This window comes from Bidens hawaiensis, unplaced genomic scaffold, assembly GCF_021521415.1.
Source record: "Bidens hawaiensis isolate Kalapana, Puna unplaced genomic scaffold, B.hawaiensis_p1.1 tig00020228_1, whole genome shotgun sequence".
In the NCBI taxonomy this organism is placed as follows: Eukaryota; Viridiplantae; Streptophyta; class Magnoliopsida; order Asterales; family Asteraceae; genus Bidens; species Bidens hawaiensis.
In genome coordinates, this window is record NW_027493078.1 from 9,232 (window position 1) to 34,806 (window position 25,575).

The 25,575-nt window shown below is 37.6% G+C and overlaps 1 pseudogene; it reads left to right on the forward strand.

Moving 5' to 3' along the window:
* The first annotated feature begins 19,603 nt into the window (after positions 1-19,603).
* Positions 19,604-19,704, forward strand: LOC143560162 (small nucleolar RNA R71; annotated as a pseudogene).
* The last annotated feature ends 5,871 nt before the right edge of the window (positions 19,705-25,575 follow it).

Below are 25,575 nucleotides of genomic sequence, written 5' to 3' on the forward strand. Positions count from 1 at the left end.
GGGCATTACACAATCCAAATGGCATCCGTCTAAAAGCAAAGGTGCCTTATGGACAAGTAAAAGTGGTTTTGTGTTGGTCATCAGGATGAATTGCAATTTGATTATAACCCGAATACCTATCAAAAAAACAATAATATTTTTGACCCGAAAGTTTTTCAATTATTTGATCAATGAATGATAATGGAAAATGGTCTTTTGAGGTGGCGGTATTTAATTTTCTATAATCAATGCACACTCGCCACCCGGTTACCGGTCGGGTGGCGATTTGTTCACCATTATCATCTTTTATAACCTGGATACCGGCTTTCTTGGGCACTACCTGTGTCGGGCTCACCCATGAGCTATCTGAAATGGGATAAATAATCCCTGCATCCAACAACTTGATTACCTCTTTTTCACCACTTCGCGCAAATTCGGGTTCAATCTCCTTTGAGTCTCCCTTGTTGGTTTAGCCCCCTCATTTGTAATTATGTTATGCATAACAATAGAAAGACTAATACCTTTTAAATCTGCAAGCGTCCATCCAATAGCCGCTTTATGTTCTTCCAACACCTTCACTAATGCCTGCTCTTGCTCTTGCTCCAAATTCAAAGCAATGATAGCCGGGAGGGTTTCTTTCTCCCCTAAAAACACATACTTCAAGTGACTCGGTAGCTCCTTCAACTCCATCTTTGGTGGACACTCCAAAGATGGTTTGGTATCTAAATTGATTTCCTTTGGCAAACTCTCCCATTGTTGTGTCCATGGTGGTCTTCCCTCTTGTAGAGCTAGCGCGTTCTGTTTTTATTCCTCCATCCGCAAAGCACAAACGTGTACCTGTTCAGAATCATCACAAAGAAAAGTGAGAGAGCCGGAAGGATCTAGATCTTATGATGACATTGATGAATTCGTTGATCTGATATACGATTAAGGATGATTACGCTATGTGTGTAGTGTGTGTGTTGAGAGTAAATTTAGGCAGAGTAATGAGATGAAAGACGGAATAATAGAAACTGTTACATTAGAAATAGATTACAGGGGTATAAATAGGGGATGACCTCATTCGTTAAGATGGTCTTAACGAATGGGTCATTCGTTACATTAACCTAACGAATAAACAACTTACTCGTTAATACATTTATCAGAGAATAGCCTTCATTCGTTATGTTCCATTCGTTAATCTTGGTTAATGAATGGAGCTTACATTATACGAATGTGACATATTCGTTACGGGGTAACGAATGTGCCTTACAATTAGTCGAATAAGCATATTTACATTATACCCTCTATAAACTAATACTAATTACATTAATAACCCAATAAAGACCGAGACGTACAAAATATGTATCAACAAACTTCCCCTCGTCTCGAGCTGATCTTAATCAATGCTGGAACATCCTCGTCTTCCAGTCCACACAACCATGAATCTTGTATGCATAACAGACACGAACCACCTACTGAAATTGCATAGCAATTTCGTAGTCACTTACGTTAGTGAATCTGATCTGACTTGTAAATAAAGCATCGTTGTCAGACTTAGATAAGTTAACCAACCACATCGGATCAATCACACGTATAGTCTTCGTGTTTGAACAGGAACCAAATACGATAACCGCTTCACCTGTATGATTGTCATAATACCAATAATTAAACGAGGTGAAAAGACTCTAAGGAAATATCTTCATTGGAGCTCTCCCCATTGTCTTTGGCGCCTTTACTTGTAGAATCATTTTCCTCCAGCCAGTGCGTTGATCAATCTCATCAATGTACTTGTGAGTCGGCACCTGCGGCTTGAAGAACTTGAAACCATAACGGGTTTCATGCAATAAATGATTATTGAACCACTTAGCCCAGACATCATCTCCTCGATTCACGAACAGCCTGTTAGCTAGAGTTCTAATGTCACATCTTGGCATAGATAAGATATCGTGAGGGTGCTTGAAGTAATAAATATCGTGCTCCCACTTCACGATATATACCTTAAGCTCAAAATCAAATGCCATGCGACCAAATCACCTTTCACATCTTTCGCCGGCTTGTACTTTTTTATCTGGTATGCAGATGCTCGAGCCTTTGCCAATTTGACTTCCTCCTGTTCATGATAACGAAAGGTCTCGATCATCTTGTTCATCTTCTTTACATTATGCTCGAACATACCATCCAAAGCAAGTTTGCGCTTTTTCTCTGTCGCCGATAAATGACTTGTCTCTGCAGCTTTATTCCACTTTTCTATCTCTTCCCGTAAGCGACGTTCTGCTGCATCAAAATGTTCTGTAGTGAAGAATGGAATACCTGAATCATTGTTGTTGTTGTCGGTGTAAAATTCAGGACACCCCTCAGCAGTAACGTGGAATGCCTGTATTCGTACTTTCCTCAATCTCAATATCCACATCCACACTTCTACCCAACTCTTCAACCTCCTCTTCGTTTAGATCCATAAGCAAGGCAATTTGAACTAACAAATGGCCTCATTCGTTAAATTTAAACAATCTGATTCGTCAAGATTTTAAACAAATAGAATTCTCATTCGTTAAAACTTTAACGAATAATACCTTAATTCTCTCATTCATTAAATTCTTAACGAAAAATACATTAAAATCATTACATTCATTAATTGTTTAGACGAATGTCTTCCATTTGTTATGCGCAACGAAAGCGAATGTCTTGATAACGAATAAGAAACTCATTCGTTATGGTTAAATAACAAAAGGCTTTACATTGGCTAAACTCATTGACGAATCACCAAAATCCTTAGCGAATGTGTGACGCCCATTAATTTCCTTTAAAAAGGTTTAACCTTGTAGTGTTGTGTATACCTTTCAGGCTTGACCCGACATTCTTCAGGGAGCTCCTTTCCACCCTCGTAAGCTTATCATACTTAACTTTTCTTGCAAGTTCAACCATTAGTAAAGTAGAGGGGCTAGAATGTTATATTGTTATTATATTTTATATAAAAAAAATTAAACCCTAAACCCTAACCCTACCTCCGATCGGCGCCTAACAGCCCCCCCCCCCCTATCTCATTTTGCGTGCAAACCAGCTTTCTCCAGCCTCCCGAGACTCGTTCCATGTCGGTACTATATTGTTTCAACTCTTTTTCACCTTAATTAATCCATACGGCTCGTTTATTCGTCGAAAAACGGTTGTTTTTAGGCTTACCGGGTGGCTGTCCAATTGAGCAATTTGGGACTGTTTTGGTTGAGGTTTTTGCACCAAAATATTCTTAGGTATGTCTAGTATAACATAATTTATAATCGTGTCCATTGGTGTTCGTTAGATTGGTCAACTAGTTGTAGTTTGAATGTTAGTGTTCGGTTGACTAGAATTGTAGTTTGATGCGTTTAACGCGAGGGTTGAAGTGATTAATGACCAATTCAGCTCGGGGGAACTAGGTTTGATGTACGGGCTGTTGAAAAATCATTTTTATAAGTTATGGGGCTGAATTGGTTGTCGGTTACTCAAACGGGTCGATACAACACGCAATTGCATTTATTGAATAGTTGGTGCGTTGTACTTGCGAGTTACCCACCCATTTGACTCTTGTAGCGTCGTGTGGACTTGTTGGCTGTGATTTTATAATATTGGGTCCACGCAGGGCTGAGTTGGATGTTAATTTCCTAAACAACTCTTAAACGCGCATGTTGGTGTCACCTAGTACTTCCGGGGGTAATTTAGGAATTCTTTATGCCCGGAAGTATCTACGGGTCATTTCAGTAAATGTAAGGCCCCGGGGGCTGTTGTGATTTAGTTTGATGAGTTCGAGGCTTTAGGTAACTCAAACCATGTTAGAACGCCTAGTAGGATAAACGAGTCCTTTCGGTGTTGTTAGTATTGATTGTATGTTAACCAACAGGCGTTTGAGTTGTGGGGTTACTTAGGGGGCCTCTAGCTTGTGGTGAATTAGTACCTTGTGTCAGGTGAGTTCATGATGCCCTTTTAAATCTTTTTACGTTTTGGGCTAGCATACACATCGTATAACAATTTTTACACGATTTTACTCGTTACAACTATTTGGATGGTATTACATAGCCTTATTTGTATTTGTGCATTTATAAAACTATGAGTGGATTATATTCTATGCCTTAGGATATTTTAGACTCGTTTATGGTCATATATTCCTTAAGGTTATACATATTACTTGGGCTCTAAGCTCGAGGTTGCTATTAGGCTTAGTATTGAATGCCTAGATTATCCATTATTTATGGATTGGATGTGATGATATTGTATGGTTGGATATTTGAGGTAGATGTTTGTATGTGTGTATGTGAATGTGTATGTGATGTGTTGTAAAACACTCGTATTTTCCGCACCTTTTATCTACGTTTTTATATTACATCTTATGTGTTTTAACTTGTTTTAGATAGGTTTTACATAATTTTATTCATATTGTAGGTTTTGGGTGAAAGAAAGAAAGAACCGAGCTTTTGGAGTAGTTTACGAGCCTTTTACGCATACGCTTTCAAGTAAAAACTCGAGGCCCGGCCCGTATACATCATGGAGGCCCAAATCTTACATTATATTATAATATATAAAAAATTAAAAAACCCTAAGGGCTGGACAGCAGCTGCGATCACAGCAGGAGCAGAAGGGAACCAAGAGAAAAGCTTTTTTCGGCTTAAAGTTTTGAGGATGTGGCGGCTAGGGAAAGAAGAGGAAGGCAAGGACAAGCCTCGGGATCATTCTCCATTGATTATTACAGCCAAGTGCAGCCCCGGAACATCTCCATATCCTTTCATTCATTACTTTGTTCATCAAACTTTATTTTCTTGATCAATTGTTAATTTGTTTTGCAATTGTGTTAGAGATTGAAGTGTTTATGATTGTTATTGATGTTTAATGAATTTTGAGATGATTGGAATGAGTTTAATGATGTGTCTATTAATTTTTCATGGCTGTCCAAAAAGTATGAGAGGCTAAACTTGCTAGTTCTACCTAGAAATGATGATTATTGTTAGTGTTTGATAGGTTTTATGGATTGTTTGATTAATAGACCTTAATTGCTATTGTAAAGTTTGATTTAGACATGAAATAGGTTGTGTTTAGTGGCTGGAAATTTTAGTGATTCATTGCATAAACCCCGTGTGACGGTTGATTAGTTTTGTATTGATGGATCGGTGCATTGTTTGATTCTAGACTTTGTGTTTAGGGTTTGTTTGCGGTAGGTACCACCGTAGGGTTTTGTTGCGTGATTATTTGGATTAAGTACAGCGGTTAAACACCTTATTTGAGACCGAGAGGTGATAAGCAGTTAGGGTTGTCTCATTGCCTTTGCATGCTAGAATAAGGATTGCGCGAGAGCGAGTTCGTTTCTTGTCAGGTTTAGGTGTTTTGAGCGACTAATTGATTTATTTTGGTTTAAGTTGAATTGTTCCTCTATCCTTGGTTGTGTAGTATTCATTGCCATTAGGGTCGAGTGTTGGTGAGACCGAGAGGTGATCCTTCATTAGAACACGTTAGCAATTGTTTCCCGGTTTGGTCGTTTTAGGCGATTTTGAGTAGTTTAGGCTTATTGAGTGAGACGAGAGGTGATCCAGTGAGCCCGAGCGATCCTTAGTCGTGTCATATTTAGGGACCAGTGTCTTGAAGTCATTCAATCCATTAGTTTGTTAGGCCTACAATTTGATTCAGATCAAGGTAGACGTTTTTCTCCATCCTAAGTTAACACAGTTAGTTTTCCGTTAAGTTTTCTATTTTTGGTATGTTTTGTTAGTTAGTCCAGTTAGTCCTGTTAAGTAATTAAAAATCAAAAATCAATTAAATATTATTCTAAGGTAGGTCTTGTCTAGGGTTAGTAATCATTAGCGTCTTACGTGTCCACGTGTTCGATACTCGGACTTCCTAGGTCTATACTACTTGCGATCGGTACACTTGTCGGTTGTGTGTGTTTTAGGATTTTTTGTTTTAATATTAAAGCTTAGTTGTGAGGGTCATTGTTATAGGGTTATTAGACACACATCAGTATGTGTGGGTGGGTAAACTGTGACCGGGTCAAATATATTACTCGGGGAAGACCCGGGGTGAGGAGGCCCGTGTTGCATGTTTATGTCCCGGCGGGTCAAATATATTACTTGGGGATGACCCAGGGTGAGGAGGCCTGCCGTTCTGCTAAACCGTAGTCGGGTCAAATATATTACTTGGGGAAGACCCGGGGTGAGGAGGCCCGTATCACGTGTTTAGGTATGTTAAATCATGACCGAGTCAAATATATTACTTAGGGATGACCCGGGGTGAGGAGGCTCGCTTTGCGTGATTTTTGGTTTTGTTAAACGCAACCGGGTCAAATATATTACTTGGGAAAGACCCGGGGTGAGGAGGCCCATGTTGCGTGTTTGATCACGAAAAGATACTTATTATTTTATATATTTATGATTTGATTAAGGAGAGTTGTCTATGCTTTTATTGTATGGAAATCAAATTGTTTAGTGAATGTTACTTTTTGAAAACTTGAACTCACTCAGCTCAAGCTGACTTTGTGTGTATGTTAGATTGACTTTCAGATTGAGGATTGGAGATTACCGCTTGAACGTGCTAGAGACTACTCGGACGGTTGAAGGGACATCTAGTCGAAGAATTAATAGCGCAAACTGTTTCTTTTAATTAATTACTATAAGCATTTAAATTTTGGTTTTTGGCACTCTTCCCGGCTTTTAGGGATTTTGATGTTTATTATTCCGCTGTTTATTACTCTGAACTGATTTTAATAAGATGAACATGTTTGGTTTTAAATTTTTATGAGTTTTTGGATTTGATTACCAACTGTAAGATTCCCGAGGTTCGAGGTCTCACAAGTTGGTATCAGAGCCATGGTTCGAGGGATCCGAGTATTCCCGAATGCTCGGACTCGAACTGTAAGAGAAAAGACTAGATATGCCAACCGCGAGTAGCTGCACGCCAGGAGGTAACTTTAATTGTTTAGTCATTCTTTTGAAGTTTTAAAGTTCATTATATGATTAATTGCTTAAGTGTTAGATAGAATGCTAATGTGGTTAGGGTCAGGGGGTGCTTAGGATGGGCGGGTGAGGTAACCAATTAATAACACTTGACCAACGTTATTAGCAGTTTACCGTTACCTTCCATGTTATAAATGCTACTTGTACCTGACCGTGTTGGAGTTATGTCTTTGTAGGAATAGGATATGGCTAGTACCCGTTCAACGAAGAGTGGTCGTCCTAGCGGTCGTGGCCGTAGGCCAATCAAATCCCATTAGGGTTTTAATCATACTTAAATAATCAATCAAATCCAATTAGGGTTTTGATTTTATACATTAAAAATACCCGATCAACCAAGGATCGGTAATGTTTAAATTAAACGGATTTTTACGTTAAAAATTTCAACTGATACCAATTGAAAATACATTAAGCACGATTAACTTAAAAATTTTGGGGTATCAATCCTTTTCTGTTTCTTTTTGAATTATTCTCCAGCTTGGTAAATCGAAAATAGAGTAGAATCGACAAAGAAAAACTTAAATTTTTTTGGATTTTTGAAAATTTTCAATTAACAAATAATATAAAGCAGTAAACAACTAAACTATCAAAGCAATATATATTTTTGTGAGTTGAGCAGGGAATCATATTGACAAAAATATCACTAAGTAACACTTCAATTTCGATGATTATTATACACGTAACCCAATGTGATTGCAGATATAATTGTCCTCTTAAACTTTTCACGGACTTTTCGGAGACTTTACGATATGCTTTAATTTTGTTCAATTAGGCACGAACCTTATGTGGACCCCATCTATCAGATATAACATTTCTATCTCTCTTATACAGTGAATTTCACATGTACAAATTTTGATTAACTGTGACACATGAAAAAATAATAAAAAGAAAAATAAAGCAGAACGTTAAAATTTTCCCTTAAGATCGGTATTACTACACGTAGATAAGGTTCCATTTCAACAAAATAAGAAGATAAAAATAAGCAGAAGTTGTATAAAATCCTAAATCTCAATTCAGATAATCCCGTATTATCACGCGGAGAAAGTCCAAGATTTTATACGAAACACCAAGAAAACAAAGCAAAATATCCAAATCTTAACCCTCAGGTCGGATAATCTTATCGCGCAGGAGAGGATCCAAGATTTGAATAAAAATAAAGAAAAAATAAAGTTGAATTTCTTTGCAAAATTAAAGATAAAACAAAGCAGAATTTTCTTCAAAAATGAATGTATGCACACACAGTAATCATTTTGACTTTCGACTTTTCTTAAATCAGATATAGTATCAATCTTTAAAGATGTTATACCACTCGGTTCGGCATTCATTATCTTTATATATTATAAGCTCCTATATAGTCTATCAAGCCTATCAAGCCTATCTTTGCATATCATATTGCTAGCCTTACGGTAATTTTTAATCTAGTTTATTCATGTACTAGATCAATCCCGTCGATGTACTATCATTTTCCCTTTTTGCTTCAAAACTCATTTTGAGGAGCATTTTTCAATGTTTTTGATTTTTCAATGTTTTAATGTTTTTGGAGTTTTTAATTTACTCTGTACAAAACTGAAAACACATTTTTGGATTTTATAATTTGTTGGGTCGGATTTATGATAAGGAAGATTGGAATCTTCTCAGCCTCCTCAGAAAAACGGCTAAGTATGGACTTCGAGCAAGCCTAGACGATCGAGCATTGTTTTACTACTTCGAGCAAGGTCTTCAGAACCTTAAATGGTTAATTCTTCTAAGTGTTAAGGCTTCGAGCAAGCTACACTTCAACGAGCAAGAGTATTCTTCTATCGAGCATGGATTGCCAATCGAACAAACAGCTTGATCATACAAGTTTTAACCAAGTGTTACGAGCACATGATGATCGAGCACATGGGGACAAGCATGGATGCAATAAGAAGATGTCACGTGATCAAAGCAAGGACTTCGAGCACAGTTCAGTTCCCGAGCAAGATTTACATCCGAGCATGCTAATGATTGCTAAATAAGTATAGCTGAAGACATAAAGAAGAATGAGCTTGCTCGATGGACTAGTTTGAGCAAAGCTTGGACCAGTCAAGAAGAATGAAGTCTGCTGGAAGGGAATATCTTCACTGAAGATATTCTAAGTAAAGTATGCTCGAGGACACTCATCAAGCATACCCAGCATAGTGAGTTTGCTCGAGCAAGATTGTTACCTTGCTCGAGCAAGGTTTTGCTCGAGCAAGATTGTTACCTTGCTCGAGGACTCAACATTTGTATTATTTTGTATTTCATTATGTAATGATTAGGAATTTCTAGAAGGAATGTCAGGGTATATAAATAGGGATCCTAGGATACCTTTTAGGACACGGATTTCCAGACGGAATTACAGGCTGGCACACACTGAATACGAAAAAGATTCCAAAGAATATTTTCTTTGTTTTCCTCATACAGTCGCCGTCGCCGTCACACGTAACACTAGACATTCCTTTCACTGTTCCGTTAATGATATATTTAATACAATAAATATTTGTCTTTGAATGACTTTTATTGATTATCTATTACTGTTTTGTGTTTGCTTTTTACACTCCTTCGTTCCCACTCGTTGGATATCCTGATTCCGCCGGGATATTCAACAGGCCTTTTGGGTATTCGAGTCGGTGTGTTCTTGTCAACCTCTGGAAGGTTTCACCCGATTCACGGTCCTGACATAATTTCTCCCCCTAAAAACAACAAAAAATTGAACTAAAACAAGAAAAGCAAAATAAATTGATTTAACCAAGCTTTTGAATATCTTTCAAAGTTTTTAAACCATTTGTACCCAGCAAATATTGAAAACGTGTTTTGTCAAACGATTTGGTATAAAGGTCAGCCTTATGAAAATCTATATGAATTTTATCAATCGAAATTAATTTCTTTTCAAAGCAATCACGTATAAAGTGAACAGATTTCAATGTGTTTGGTTTTCGAATGGTGAACCGGATTTTTGGTGATAGATATGGCAGCAGAATTATCAATGTAAATGGGAGTAGTAAGAAACTTCAAATCGTAATCCCACAAATGTTGCTGGATCCAGAGAACATGTGAGCAGCAACTCGAGGCCGCCACATACTCCGCTTCGGCTGTTGAAGTTGAGACTGTTGTCTGCTTCTTACACTGCCAGGAAACAAGCCGGTTTCCTAAGAACTGAAAACCCGTTGTTGTAGACTTGAAATTGATCTTGCATCCTCCACAATCCGAATCAGTAAAAGCGGTGAGATCAAACTTATCGTCCTTGGGGTACCACAACCCGATGTCGGGATTTCTCCTCAGATAATGTAAGATGCGCTTTACTGCCGCCAGATGAGTTACTCGGGGACTCGATTGGTACCTGGCACACAAACAAACAGCAAACATGATATCAGGTAGAGATGCAGTCAAATACATAAGAGATCCGATCAACGCTCGATACAGGGTTGGATCTACGGTATCCTCCAATTCATCCAGTGATAATTGTGACCCACGGGAAGAGGTGTCGAAGGAATTTTGCCGTCCAATATCTTGAATCCGCTCAAGACATAGTTCACATATTTGATCTGAAGGATAAAGATCCCGGAATCAGACTGGTGAACTTGCAATCCTAAGAAAAAGTTCATCTCTCTCATCGAGCTCATCTCGAATTTTGTTTGCATCGTCTTCTCGAAATCTTTACACAGGCTGTCGTTCGTCGAACCAAAAATGATGTCGTCCACATAGATTTGGACGAGGAGCAGATCATCACCCACATTCTTATAAAACAAAGTACAATCCACAGTTCCCCTAGTGAATCCACTTTTAATCAGATGGTCAGCCAACGTGCTGTACCAGGCTCTCGGGGCCTAATGTAAACCATAAAGAGCCTTGTTTAATCGATAAACACGCTCTGAAAAGTCTGGATCCTCGAAACCGGGAGGCTGCTTCACGTAGACTTCTTCATGAATAGCTCCGTTTAAGAACGCCAATTTCACATCCATCTGATAAACCTTAAAATTTTTATAGGCTGCATAGGCAAGAAAAATACGTATAGCCTCCAGTCGTGCCATGTGAGCATATACTTCAGTGTAATCTATTCCTTCTTGTTAATTGTAACCAAGAACGACCAATCGTACCTTATTTCTCACGATTACCCCGCGATCATCCTTTTTGCACTTAAAAACCCATTTTCTCGGAATAGCCTTTTTCACATGGTCGGGGTTATCAATTAAGTCCCATACACCCAGTCGAATAAACTGTTGTAGCTCCTCCTGCATTGCCTCCACCCAAGATGGTTCCTTGAGTGCCATTGTGACACTTGTCGGTTCAATCTGGGATAGAAAGCATGTGTATTGTGCAATACTAAGGATACCCGAAGAGTGCAAACCCGCATAAGCACAAACTATCGAATCCTCAGTATGAGATAAGTCACACCCAACTTGTTCATCACATTTATTAGCTAATTGGTGTCTTATACGAACTCCGTCGTTCACATCACCAATTATCTGTTCCTGTGGATGATTAGAATGAATCTTTAAGGAAGGATTAGCATGTACAGATCGTTATCACCCAGATTGGTGATATTTTCCTTTGCCGTGTCTAAAGAGACAGTTGGTGAGGCATCATCAATTAGAATAGGCTCGTTTGTGTCTGTAGCTTCATCTAATGGCACTGACGATGAATCAACAAAATCAGCTTCATTGAAAGACTCAGAAACCTCATTTGATGTTTCCGATACATTAGGAGAGTCATCTACATCTATCGAAGAAGACCTTGGAATAGGAAGACATTGTTCTTCCAAATAATATCTAATGAAATCTTCAAGTACTTCCTCAACTACTGATGTGAACGAATTAAATAACTCGTCGTAATCGAACATCCAATCAGGACCCGTACCGGTTAGAGGAGTAGTATAACTTTGGCAATCAACGTGATACCATTCTTCCACACAACCAGAAGAGATATTGAAGATCCGTTTCTTTGATGAATTATATCCCAAAAATTAACCCTCAAAAGCTTTTTCATCAAACTTTCCAGCATTTCTCTTCAAGACAGTACACGGACACCCGAACGGTTGCAAATACATTGAGTTCGGTTTATGATTGTTCAGAAGCTCATAACTTGTTTTCTTGAACCTCTTTACAGTTAATACAGCTTCGTTCCAGAATTGAAGCGAGTAGCTTAGAATCAGCAAGCATCGTTCTCACAGCATCAATCAACGTACGATTATTTCTTTCAGACACACCATTTTGTTGAGTAACATAAGGCGCGCTGAATTCCTGACTTTCTGAATGCAAAAGAAATCCAATACATTATTCTTAAATTCAGTTCCATTATCACTTCGTATTCGTCTCACTTTCAGTTTGTAAAGTGATTCAATCTTCGTGATAAGGTTCTGAATTAAAATAGGCGTCTGATCTTTTGACCCCATAAATAGAACCATGAGTATCGTGAGAAATCATCAGTAACCACCAAGTAGTACAGATCACCAGCTATACTAGCACGATTCACTAGACCAAAGAGATTCATATGAAGTCGTTCTAGTGGTGTATCAATCGAGTTAAGTGATTTGCTCAGATGTGATTCTTCTTTTGTTTACCCTTTTTGCATGCAATGCAATGATCATTGATCTTGAAGTTCTTAAGTGAAACCCCATCCACCAATTCATTTGAAATGAGAAAATTCATCTTGCATATGTGAATATGTCCCATGCGTCGATGCCAAAGAATAGAGTTCTTTTCTGTTGCTTTTGACACGAAACATGTAGCCGATGGTGAAACAGTTACGTTACAACTCATGTCGAGTACATAAATATCATTCAATCGAGGTGATCTCATGACAACCATGTCTTCCGGAATCGTGTATCCAGGTTGAAGGATAACACATTCCTTATCTGTGAAAATTGTGGTACATTTCTTATCACATATCTGTGATACACTCAACAGATTATGATCCACCTTTTCACAATAATTAACTTTTTCAAACGTCACTTTCCCATTTGAAACTTCCCCCTCCTTTGTAATCATCCCACCGTTGTTACCAGCAAACGCCACATAACCCCCTTGAATAACTTTGACGTTATTCAGAAGGTCCAAGTTGCCAGTGATATGCCGAGAACATCCACTATCCAATATCTACTTATGATTTGTCATGGATCTAGATGAACTCTGCACAACAAGGTAAAGATATTAGTTCAAAAAGGCAGCCCAAGCCTCAGTCTTGGGCTCTCCCTTTGATACTTTAGGAGAAAAAGATAAATTAACACTGGTATTTGGCACTTGAGAATAGGTGGCCGGTTTCTTATTTTTCTTCTTTAAATAACCATCACGTATTATTCCTGAATCAATGTTCTTACAAATTGGTTGAGCACGGTCAACAAATTTGTTTGATACATTAAACTTTTCAACCCGAACTACTTTCTTCGGATTAACATGGATTAACATTTGAATACATTATCATACACTCATCAACTTGACTTTCTTTTAAATTTTGAAACAAATCAGTCTTTTGAGTTGTAGAATTTTTGATATCTTCTATCTTTGCTTTACATCTTTTTGAAACATGACCAGGTTCACCACACTTGAAACATAACCGAGAATCTAAAAATTTGAGTGGTGAACTACTAGTCTTGTTTGGTAGCAAAGATTGATCAATATCAACTTTGGGTTTCTCAAACGTTACCGAATTTAGAACATCATGTTTCAAACCCTTTTTGTTTTTATAAAATTCAATATTTGTTGAATTCGAAGAATTTTCCAATCCTGAAGATTTGACAAATTTAATGTGTTTGAAAACATTACTTTGAGATTTCACTTGAACATTAGCATATTTTGATTGATAGAATTTTTGTTCAAGTTCGGTAACTTTTGAAGTGTCATCCTGATATACACTTTCAATCATTTCGGGTTTGAGAAGGTTCAACGGAACTTCCTTGTCCGAAAAGACTTTGGATAAACCCCTTAATTTAAATACTTTCCCATTTGAAGAAACAGACTGAGAATTGATGAATTTCATCAACTCATCATCAGTCACAGTTGGTTTATCTGACTTCTTCGGTTTAGGAATTACATTAGGAATTTTCACTGAATTACCCAAGGGATTTGAGCCATAAACAGTTGCTCAAATTCTTCAGGATCACACAGAATATGATTGTCAACAGGTATATTCTTGTTTTTGACAATCTCATTTGGTTCAGAAAATTCCTCGATAGAACCATCCAATTCATTTTTGGTAAATACAGCTTTACTTTTGATGAGAATTGGTTCTAGAGTAGTTTTGGTTGAATCAACATCCTCAGATTTAACAGTAGGCATTTCAGAACATTTTTCCACATCGGGAATGCTACTGTAATCTTCTTTAAAAGGAGGAGGAATCTCGACATATCCCAAACTTCCATTTTTCTTTTGAGAATTGTTTACTTCAATGATCTCATTTAACAAAAAAGAGGAATCTCGAAATTTTCCAAGTTTGTTTTTAAGTTCATAACTTCATTTTCAAGATTTGAAATGCAGGTTCGGAGTCATAGAATCTCCTTAAAATGTTGATCAACCACAATTATCTTACACTGGATTTCAGCTTTGAGATCATGATTGCTTTTAGACAGATTTTGAATTTTTAGAGTAGATTGTTCTAGTAATTTGGATTTCTGTCTATAGCATTCATTGATCATAAAGTGATCTTTTATGAGAGTAGCGTTCTGTTTTAATGTTGTTTCAAGTTTGGCTTTAAGATCAGCACATTCATAACACTCAACCATAGTAGTCGAGGGTTCAGTTACATTAACTTTAAGAGTAGGAAATACCTCTTCGATCTTAGCCATACAAGCATAAGACTCAACTTGATCAGGGATTGACTTATTAGATCCGATTTCCAAAGATTAACTCTGATCAGAATTAGTTTCAGAGTCAGATAAGTCACTTTCTTCAGATACATTGTCACTGCTTGCATCTTCAAACTTCTCAATTGGTTCAAAAACAGCAAGGTTGGCCTGATTTCCCAACAACCTTTGAGACCAGTCTAAACCATCATTTGCTACAAGAGCTTGAGTGTTGTTTGACTTATTCTTGTCAGCTTCTGATGAACTCCTTTTACTTTGGTCACTTCCCGATGAATTCTTACTTGGAGATCTCTCAGCATTTCGTGGACCTGAATACTCTTTTCTTGGTTTATCACATTCTTTTGTAAAATGGCCAAAGTCCCCGCAATTATAAAACTTGACCTTTAGTTTATCAAAACCAACTCGCTTGTTAAGAGTAGGAAGGTCTTTTCCAGTTCTTTGCATAAACCTTTTAACCTTTCTGACAATCATTGCCATATTCCATTTGAGATCCATCAGCTCAAGATCATCGGGATCAATCTGGTCGTAGTCTTCATCGGTCAACTCAATTGTTGCAATCTTTCTACCAACCAATTGTTCATATGAAGTCATGAATGCACACACAAAAGCAAATTGTTGTTCAGCTTCTTATAGATTTACTTTTGGCAAAAAACTTAATGCATTGGCAGTTGACTCAGACTTAGAACCCGTTGCCATAAAGCATACATTAGGTGAGTTGTTTACATTAGAGTTCTCATCTTGAGCTTAAGCAAAGAAAGCATTAATTGGAACAGAACTTGAAGAATTGTTTGCTAGCATTGCTCCCCCATAAAGTGAAGGATTTTGGGTTTGATTGTCCTTCAATGAGTTTTGGCATTTGAACTCAAATTCTCTTTCTTCAATTTTGTTAATGAATTGCACGGCAGTAAGCTCTGTGTTACGAAAGAAACCATTCTCTTTTAACACAAACAGGAAAGTAGCATATGATGATGGCAATGCGTTCTTCAGTGTATCAATTTTATCAGATTCAGTTGGCTCAAGATTTACACTTGCCATTTCCACAACAAGATGACTAAAACGATTAGTCATCTCTTCCACAGTTTCATTCTTCATCAAGATAAAGTTTCTAACCTGAAACTTTACAAGAATTTTCTTACTTTCAAGCGTATTACCCAAGCTTCTTCTTTTCAGAGTATCAAAAAGAGATGCACAAATCTTTATAGTGTTGTATTGATGAAAGATCTGCTCAGGCAAAGCCATTGTAAGAGTCGAATAAGCTTTTGTCTCATTCTCAAAATCTTTCAATTCTTGTGCTTCATAATGCTTAACTTCCTTTGGAGTCCAGCCCATATTGTCACTACAAACAAGAGGTGCTGTATAAACAACATCGAGATATCGTACACTACTTGGATGCACCGATCCCAAATGAGCACGAAACCTCGGTTCCCAACGAGCAAAATCTGAAAGTTTCAGAAGTTTAGGACACTTGTTGTGACTACCAATATCGTTGTCCATCGTCAGCATTTGTTGCATTAAAGCATTCTGGGATACTAATGCATAGAACGAAGCATTCTGAGAAGCCATTAGATAACACTTTTGAAACTTAGAGGACTAAACTTGTATACACTTAAAACTTATGGTTTATTGTTCAAACGAATGAGAACAGTAACGAATGTGAGGTGCAACAAGTAACGAATGAAAGATATTCATTAAAGATTCAAATGAATGTGAATTATGACGAATGTGAATAACGAATGAGAATACTGTTCTAACGAATGGAGTTTAGCGAATGTAAGGTATAGCGAATGTGTATCACGAATGGAGAATGAATAGCGAATGGGATTAACGAATCAGATTTAAGCGAATGTGTATCACGAATGGAGAATGAATAGCGAATGGGATTAACGAATCAGATTTAAGCGAATGTGTATCACGAATGGAGAATGAATAGCGAATGGGATTGACGAATCAGATTTAAGCGAATGTAAGGTATAGTGAATGTGAATCACGAATGGAGAATGAATAGCGAATGGGATTAACGAATCAGATTTAAGCGAATGAGAATGACGAATATGTTTTAGCGAATGTGGTTTGAATAACGAATGAGCAGTTAAAGATTAACGAATGAGCAGTTATAAAGGTAACGAATCAGTATTCAACCATTAATGAATCAGCCTTCAAACTGTTCATCCCAATCCTTTGTCCAAACATGTCCGAACACAGTCCAAATGACATAAGTCTTATATCATTCTCTTCGTATTCCAAATCCGAACCTAATTCCACTAGTCCGTAGACACAAACAACCACAATCAAGCTCAATTAACCAATCCGTATATCACCTTTAACAGTCATTAATCACCAATTCAAATTCTATCAATTCACTATCCAATTCAACTTAAACTAGACCTCAAACTTCCATAAGAACTCACAATTACTTTAAGTCTTCAACTATTTTCACTTATAACAGTTCAATGATCATATAACAGTAGCCTCTGTTTCTCCGGAAGCTAACTAAACTCAGTTCTAGTCAATTCATACTCTAATTGACTCAATTAATGATGAATCAATACAATTATTCAATGAATAACATCGAAGATCAGATCACAGGCTCTGATACCACTTGAGAGAGCCGGAAGGATCTAGATCTTATGATGGCATCAATGAATTCGTTGATCTGATATACGATTAAGGATGATTACGTTATGTGTGTGTAGTGTGTGTGTTGAGAGTAAATTTGGGCAGAGTAACGAGATGGAAGACGGAATAATCGAAACTGTTACATTAGAAATAGATAACAGGGGTATAAATAGTGGATGACCTTATTTGTTAAGATGGTCTTAATGAATGGGCCATTCGTTAAATTAACCTAATGAATAAACAACTTATTCGTTAATACATTTATCATAGCGAATAGCCTTCATTCGTTATGTTCCATTCATTAATCTTGGTTAACGAATGGAGCTTACATTATACGACTGTGACATATTCGTTACGGGGTAACGAATGTGCCTTACAATTAGGCGAATAAGCATATTTACATTAAACCCCCTATAAACTAAGACTAATTACGTTAATAACCCAATAAAGACCGAGACGTATATAACATGTATCAACAACAAGCCTCTACACAATCCTCATCATATTCATGAGGATTGCAATGGTCCACCGCATCTACCAAAAAACATTCTTCACCACTCAAAGAATTAGCAACATTAGTAAAAACATTTAAACGCATTTTCCGGTTGCCAAAAGCCATGTCAACGGTACCATATCTACAATCAATGATTGCATGGACCGTGTTCAAAAATGGTCGACCCAAGATAACATTTTGTTGTTGACTCGAGTCACCTGATGAATAATCCAAAACTAAAAAATCCACAGGATAATAAAAATCCTCTACCTTCACAATTACATCCCGTACGATTCCACGGGGAAGTTTATGACATAAATCGGCCAATAAAACCGTGGTCTCCACACGTTTCAAAGGACCAAAGTCGTATTGGTCATATAAACCCCCTGGGAGAATACTCACTCCGGCCCCAAGATCCAATAACGCCCTAGACATTTGAAAATCACCCACTTGAATGTTAATTAAAGGTGTTCCCAGATCTTGAAGCTTAGGAGGGAGGTCTCCTTTTTAAAACCTCACTTACCCGCTCGGTTAAATCTACCCATTTAGGCACCTTTTGTTTTCTCTTTTGAGTGCATAACTCTTTTAAAAATTTAGCATATGCGGGTATTTGTTTATTGCTTCAAGTAAAGGTAACTTCACTTTAACCTATTTAAAAACTTCCCACATTTCCTCCTTTTTAGGACCCGGTTCAAAATCACATTTTTCTTGCCCGGGTCAAGCAAAGCCGAAGGAAATGGAACTACATTTGATTCCACTTCCTTGTTTTTATCATTTAAATTTGGGGCTTAACCCGAAGTTTGCAACGGTTTCTCAAAAGTGACATGTTTAGTGGGTTTATTAGTTTCAATTTCTTCATCATCACTTTGCTTACCAGTGGATATCCTCCACTTCACCCTCAGCCAAACCGGGTGACAAATTAGCTTTATACTCTTTACCACTTCTCAAAACGCTAACATGACTAATCGGAACATTACGAGATGAGTTATGAGAAGGGTTTACCTTGTGTCACTTGGCAACTGACCTTTGTTTTTCTTCAATTCTGCCACTTCAGTTGCAACTTGACCCATTTGTGTGGTCAACGATTGGATGGCCTTGTCACGGACTTTATCCTTTTGCATTCGGGCTTCATCAAGTTGATTTCTTTTCTGCATGTCTTGTTGCATCAACTTTAACATGTCCATCACTTTGTTCCCACTTGATGAACCTTGACCCGAAGATCCACTTTGATTACCACCCGTTCCTTGAAGTTGACCTTGACTTCCTTGATTGAAGTATTGTTGACGAGGGATAAAGGTGGTTTGAGAAGTCCCTTGGAAATTCGGACTGAGTTGAGTTGCTTGATTTCCATATCTAAAATTTGGATGATTTCTCAACCCGGGGTGGTAAGTGTTTGAGTTCATGTTGAAATTCCGATTACCACCCCCTTGACCTTGAAGTGCATTTACCTCTTCAACTTGTACTTGCCCTACCGTACATACATCAGCCCCATGACCCAACTCATTACAATTAGTACAAACATCAATTCTTTGATTAGTAGTTTGTACCCCCACATCTTCCATGGCATGAACTTGAGGTCTTCCAATTACCGGTCTTGCTCTTCTTGCAGTTTGAGCCTTTTTCTTCAATGTGACCGACATTTGTTCCATGAATGCCCAATCATCTTGTTCATAGTTGGTACCGAAAGTACCATTTGTGATTGACATCAAATCCCATTCATCTTCCACATTCAACCCTTCATGAAAAGCATTCAACAACTCCCAAAGAGCTATACCATGATGAGGACAATTCTTGATCATCATGTTGAACCTCTCGAATGCTTCATGAAACATTTCACCCGATTGTTGTTGGAAAGACCTCAAACTTCGTCTTGCATCATTAGTCTTGTGGGCCATGTAAAACTCTTCCAAAAACCTTTGTTGCATTTCGGCCCAAGTGTAAATCGATGCGGATGGCAATGTGTAAAATCATCTCTTCGCCCTATCCTCCAACGAAAATTGAAATAAAACCAATTTCACCTCATCAAGTGAGAAACCTTAACCCCCGATCGTGTTGCAAATAGAGTCATATTCCTCCAAATGAAAATAGGGTTCTTCCGTTGTGAGACCTTGTACTTTGGTAAACTTTGGAGTGCATTGGTTCTCACCTCAAACGTTCTTCCATTTTGGTTTTGAGGAATAACCACCGGAGATGGGTTATTGGTGATGACCGGTCGAAAATGAGCTTCAATCCCCCTAACCATTTCCCTTGCATGTCTTCTTGGTACCCCCCCAATGGTACTCTTGGTTGGCCTATTTGTCGGTAAACGGGCCTTTGTTGCATATTTTGTTGAACTTGCGGTTGGGGACTTGGTTGTTGAAATTGAGGTTGTTGATAATGCGGTTGTTGTGGAACTTGTTGCAATGGTTGTGGTTGTTGTACTTGATTGACATTCGGGCCACCCCATTGTTGCACTTGTTGTTGCGGTTGAAGTTCGGATCCATACCCAAACTGCCCTTTCACCCTCAATTGATTCCCATCAACTCCACTTGCATATCCTTCTTCAAACTCTTCATACCCTTCATTGCCATCACCATACCATTGCCCACCAATTAAATACGGGCCCGATCTCTGACCTGGTGAAGTATGGGTTATAGGTGGGTATTGAGGAAACGTGTATGGTTGTTGATATAGTGGATTTTGTTTAGATTGGAAGAATGATTGTTGTGGTGAGTTTGATGATTGTCCTTGCATACGCATGAAAGTGGTCAAGGGTGGAAGGTTAGGTGGTGGTTGAAACTAAACACGGTTGAAGTCGGTACATTTGTAGAGATTGTGGTAGTAATGGGTTCAGTGGATGATGGGTTTTCAGAATTGATGGGTGGCGGCATTGGAGGTAAAGTTTGTTCCGAAGCCATGATTGTGGTGTCAGTTTTTCGATCTTGTGTGCTTGGTGACCCAATAACTTTGTTCTCCCTTTGAAGAATCGGATTCTGACGAAAGGTTCTCTCGATTTCAGGATCAAACGCTAACGGTGATGAAGATCGAGAGCGTCGTGTATGCATATACTTGTAAGTACCTGCACACTAGCACAACCCGCGTAAAACTGACAATAACACTTTAAAAAAAACTACAAAAATAACACAAGTTGCACACTACTCCCCGGCAACGGCGCCAAAATTTGACGTGAGGTCGAAGGCTCACTCAAATTTAAACCAATTACAACTAAATAGATAGTGGCAAATGGGTATCGAATACGAGGAGTTTGTGGAAAATGTGTTAAGAAGTAGCTTGCAATTAACTAATTTAAATGTAAATGACACAAAACAATTCTCAAGTTGGTTTGTTTTGATTTGATTTTATAAACTAATTAAGCTAAACAAAAGTTGTAAACAATTGATTAAACGAGTGTTTCTCTCGGGGTTCGGATTATCACTCAACACTTACGTTAACATTCAATGGATAAACCATACTATCTTGGTTTTGTGTAAATGCAATTATTTGTGATTAATCAAGAACTAAGTACTCGGATTCCTAGAACGCAAGGTTGTTACTTGGTAATCAATCAATATATTTAACCCTAATTCCTTCTACTCAATCTCAATTGTCAACAACACCAAGAATTTATAGATTGCAATTAGGTTTAAACGATACGGACAATTTACAAACAATCACATAAACATCATGATCATACTAACATAAACAATCAGTCAATCAATCCAATAACAAGAACAATTAACAATAAGTGCATCGTAATTAATCTTACACCCAAGAGAAACACCAAGGAAATTAGCCAATCATTGTTTGAGAAATCATCATCACATTAGTTATCATCAACATACGAATCCAAAGCGTAAAATAATGTTTTCCAATCACCAATAATGATTCTCCGGCCTCCCCAATCGTTCTCCAATGTTTCTTAATGAAAAGACAATGAAAAGATTAGCCAAAACGGCCAATTAAAGCCAAAGGCATCCTGCTGTTACGATCAGACCGTGGTCCACGGTCCAAACCGTGGGCCACGGTCTTCTTTTGCTTCCACGGTACGGTGGTTTCTGGAGAAAATTGCTTCAGGTGGACCGTGGGCCACGGTGGAGCTGGTTCCCAGTTTCTTGTTTTCTTCATAATTTTCTCGTTCCAGCTCCGTTTTCTTCACCGGCTTCGCCTTTGATCTTGTTATTTCGTCCTTTACCTCCTTAAACCTACAATCACATGACATAGTGTAGTAATGCAAGTACTTGAAATTAAACATAAACGCACATGATTTAATTGAAATTACTACACTTATGGGTGGCTCTACGATCCACCCGTCACCACGTCAGCGCCACGTGGGCACCGGGGGATTCAAAGCCATTCTCCATAATGACCCACTATGGATTAAAGCCCCTTCAGTGCCCCATTATATATATAAATGCATATGTATATGTTTATGTCTGTGTATAACAGGAAGAGAGAGAGAGAGAAGGCGCCGAAAAGAGAGAAGGCGTCGGTCATCAATTCCGCGCTGCCCCTCTCCGCGCCCCAAAATCGCCCTCACTCATCTATTACCCTTCCATTTTGTTTCCTTAAAATTTCTGACAACATGTAGAAATTCCGGCCAAGAAAACTCCAAAACCGACAACACCACTCGCTACCTACACCGCGTGCCGCCTGCATCAACCGCTATAGCCATAGTCGAAACCTCTGTCCATCATTACACATTTTTTTTGGCATCACTTGTTTCTCGGATCCGTTAACTTCCGCGACTAAGGTAACCAAATCAGAACTTTAAACCTTCATCTTAAGACTTATATGTTTATATACGAATAAAAGTTTATTGAAGCAAGTCATAGAAATATGATGATGATGAAGATCAGTTGCCCTCACTATAAATAAAATTTAAATTATAATATTTTCTTCACTTAAATGTGGATGTAACAAGAGTTCATTATTTTGGTTTAAAGTGGACCACTAATTTCTAGCATGATATCATATTACTATATGAGAAATACAATTGTAAGCACTCCAAAATAAAATCGTTATTAATGTTCTAAAAACCTACATTTAAACTTCCCTTATGTTTTCTAAAACTATTACTTTTATAAATACTAGGCATAACTAAAACTATTATTAAACATATTGTAGTATACTTGTACACTATTTTCGTAATATATATTATTAAGTTTTAAACATTCGGTTAATAAATAAATATTTACAAGAATGTTAGGTATCTTAAATTGGTTTAAACAACATAAACTTATAAAACTAAAATAAATACATTTAATTGATTTAAATAAACAAATAAGTAAATAAATAAAAATTAAAAATTACGGGTGATCTTGGCATAAAGTTATGTTCGATATACAGTTGATAAAACAAATAATAATATAACTTAACCTTTGAAATTAAATATCTAAATCTCAAGAATTTTATTTTAGGTTATCAACACCCTTAAAAGAACGAGTCTAACATTCTAGTGGGTTTTTCAAGGTATAGATTCTTACCCCTCCCCTTGTTATTATCGTGCTCGATTGTTAAAACCCTATTGATGTTTCGCGTTCTTTTGGAACTCCTAAACGTATTTGGAATATTAATCGGGTCAAAATTTATTTTGCTTCAAGATCCAGTTATGGTCGTTTGAACTCAAAATATAGATTTATATTGTACGCATTCAATAATTTTTAAGTTGTAGTCAATATCGCATGTTTCGTTACTTATTACACGGTATAGATATTTTTGATATCATTTGTACTTTGAGTGCGCTACATTTATTGGTTTATACTCAGGTACCCAGAGTTCTACGCTTCCTGTGGAGTGTCCCACAGGCAGAACATTGTGACATCGATGTTGTGTGCTCCTTCCATGATGGAAAGATTAGTTCACGGCGTCTCTTAAGGGCAAGTGTGGCCCACAGCTATTAGGAGGCGTATGGATCGATCCTAGGTTTATATTTATTTGATAGTTATGGATGGTCGGTGTATGCCAACACCCACCACCGCACTATTCGGTACATAGTTTGCAACCTATGTAGCCCACTGTTGTGTTATATGTTTCGGCTCGTGGGTATCATCGATATGATACGACTTACTTTATTGGCTTGCATACTTGCATCGTATCATTTTACATCACGATATGTTATATTTTAATATTGTTATAAATAAATGTTTACTTAATTATTGTCAATCTTTTACTTACTTGATTATTGTTAATATTTTACTTGAGCCTTTTATCCGTACTGAGCATTCAGCTCATTCTGTAATCTTTTTTTTTATAGCAGGTCCACAGGGTACTCCGGGTGGGGTGTGAAGAGAGGAAAAAAACAGAATTGAGCTCTAGAATTTGAATATAAAATGCTAGCCACTTTTGTAGCATACTCTAGTTCAGCTAGATTTGGCAATTATATAATAATTATATAATATGTAATAGACAGAAATACAAATTTTGTCCTTTAAACATATCTGATTTACGGCTCAAGTCCTTTAAAAATTTTACTTTCAGGCAGTATCCTTTACATGACATGTTTATTTAATTTTTGTCATTTGACTAACTGCCATCCAAAATCATAGTTGAGTGACAGCATGTGCATGACATATGATGGGTCAAAAAGTAATTTACTTCTATTAATATAATAATAAAATAACTAAAAAAACACATTGTGTTAATAACAAATTTTATCTAGGTCCCACACATGTAATATAAAATAATATATGTACAATATCAAATCAATTGTGTATACGAAGATATCCTATAGCCAAACCTAGCAGGTCAACTTCCTCACCACCAACTTGTTTTCCGGCTAAACATTGTAAATCGTCGCCAACCCATTTCAGCCGACAACCACCATGTGGACACTCTACCACCACCGCCTGCACCACCCCACACTTGATAACACCATGGCGATCACCGCCACCAACGTTTGATTCACCTCGAAATCCATCTCCAATCGATCGATGCTTTTCCATTATCCAGATCCGTCAAAGATTGATGTCTGATTCGTTTCCTCTTTCTCTCCACCACAAACGTCATATTCATCTTAAAATCCATACGATTAGAAGACGTTGACAGTGATGAGTGGTGGACGGAGTATGTGGTTCCTGTGCGTACCCCGTCGTTCGGATGATCAAGTTCTAGAAACGTTCGTTAACTCTCTACCTGCATTTTGGATTACAAACCCTAGGTTTGATGCCAATTTGGGGAATATTTGGGTAAGGATGTGGGTGAGGTTAGGTTAGGGGGTTTGGGCTTTGTGAAAGCTTCTCTGCAACGGGGTGTGGGTAAGGGTTTGGCAGCCAACTCGACATTAGATGTGAGGACATCGAAAAGGGTGGCGGTAGTGATTTTTCCTTGGCCATCGGAAAATGAGAAAGGGGGAAAATGAAGCAAGTTTGGCAGCCACTAATTTTTTTGGCGAATGCAAGCGGTGGTTGCATGTGGTGGTATGGTGGCTGGAGTGGTGACTAGGTTAGATTGATCAAAGGAGATGAAGATAATCTAATGAGATGAGATGAAGATGATGGAGTGCTAGACCCACTTTAACTTAAATAGTTTATTTTATTTTATTGTTTAAGAATAAAAGTGTAATGACCATTTTATCCATCACATGTTATACACATGCTGTCACTTAACTGAGATTTTGGATGGAAATTAGTTAAAAGGACAAAAATTAAATACACATGTCATGTAAAGGACACCGTCTGAAAGTAAACTTTTTAAAGGACTTAATCCGTAAATCAGCTATGTTTAAAGGAAAAAATTTGTAATTTTGTCTATGTAGTAAATAATTA